The sequence below is a fragment of the Echinops telfairi genome, unplaced genomic scaffold (genome assembly GCF_000313985.2).
Source record: "Echinops telfairi isolate 266 unplaced genomic scaffold, ASM31398v2 ScPeMD7_655;HRSCAF=1070, whole genome shotgun sequence".
NCBI lineage: Eukaryota > Metazoa > Chordata > Mammalia > Afrosoricida > Tenrecidae > Echinops > Echinops telfairi.
Window position 1 is genome coordinate 21,054,631 of NW_022104553.1, and position 969 is coordinate 21,055,599.

The 969-nt window shown below is 53.6% G+C and overlaps 1 long non-coding RNA gene across 1 annotated transcript; it reads left to right on the top strand.

Annotated features, from left to right (window-relative positions):
* Positions 1-25: 25 nt before the first annotated feature.
* LOC123521912 lies at positions 26-741 on the top strand. Its single transcript, XR_006680264.1, has 2 exons — positions 26-141; positions 284-741. It is a non-coding gene; the product is annotated as an uncharacterized LOC123521912 (long non-coding RNA).
* The last annotated feature ends 228 nt before the right edge of the window (positions 742-969 follow it).

Consider the following 969-nt stretch of genomic DNA (forward strand, 5'->3'; position numbering starts at 1 on the left):
GAGAACCATTATGACGCCCGTTCTCTCCCTTTTCTGTCCGACCTGAACCCTGGACTCTGCCTGGAGGAATCCGTCCAGGAAGGAAGACCATGAAGAACAGGCTCAGACACTGTAAGCGAGCTCCCCACCAGCACACAGCACGTAAGTGGCACGGCTCCTTCTCAGCGCTGCTGATTCTTGTACGCCTGGCCTGTCTGGGCTCCTTCGGAAGGGGCTGCCTCCTTTCTGCGGGAACTCATCCTCTCCTCCCATCCCCGACACTCCACCATCTCCTTCTCCTCAGGCAGCGTGGAGAAAGTCGGCACTGGGAGGACCCACCACCGGATTCCCATGTACGGATGAGGAAAGAGACACTCGTGTTCCTGAACACTGGCCTGTGCTAGAAGACCTGCATCATGAGAACCCTGACTTTGCCCCCCAAGGACCACCAGGACCCCTGCAGGACCCTTCTTTCTCAAGAGAGGGACACATGCACAGGCATGAGGCCTGACTCCCCTCCCCCCACCCCCAAGCTGTGGAAAGACTTCCCAGATGGGAGGTCATTCTCTCCTGCCACCTATTGGCAAAATACGGTCCTGCAACTCAGCTCTGTTGGACACTAAGAAGGGTGCCCAACAGAAACAAAAGAACAGACTACAATGTCCAGAGAGCGGGCATGTGGGTGGAGGTGGAGAGAGAATGTGCTAGATTCTGGAAAAGGAAACAATGGTTACTCCTAGTAAAAATTATACATCCTAATCAGCATGCGTCTTGGTTGCCAATTTGTGATTCTGTGGCTATATTCCCGTGGAAATGCCCTTTGAGCCCGCACAAGATGAACCTCAAAAAAGATATTGCTACAAAGTCATAGAGACCCTGAAGCACTAAACAGACTCCCTGACCGTTGAAGAGGCCATGTAATTGGCCCCCTGGTCCCCATCATGGAAGCTGATGGGTTCAATGCAGAGGCTTCCAGAAGGACCTCCTCCT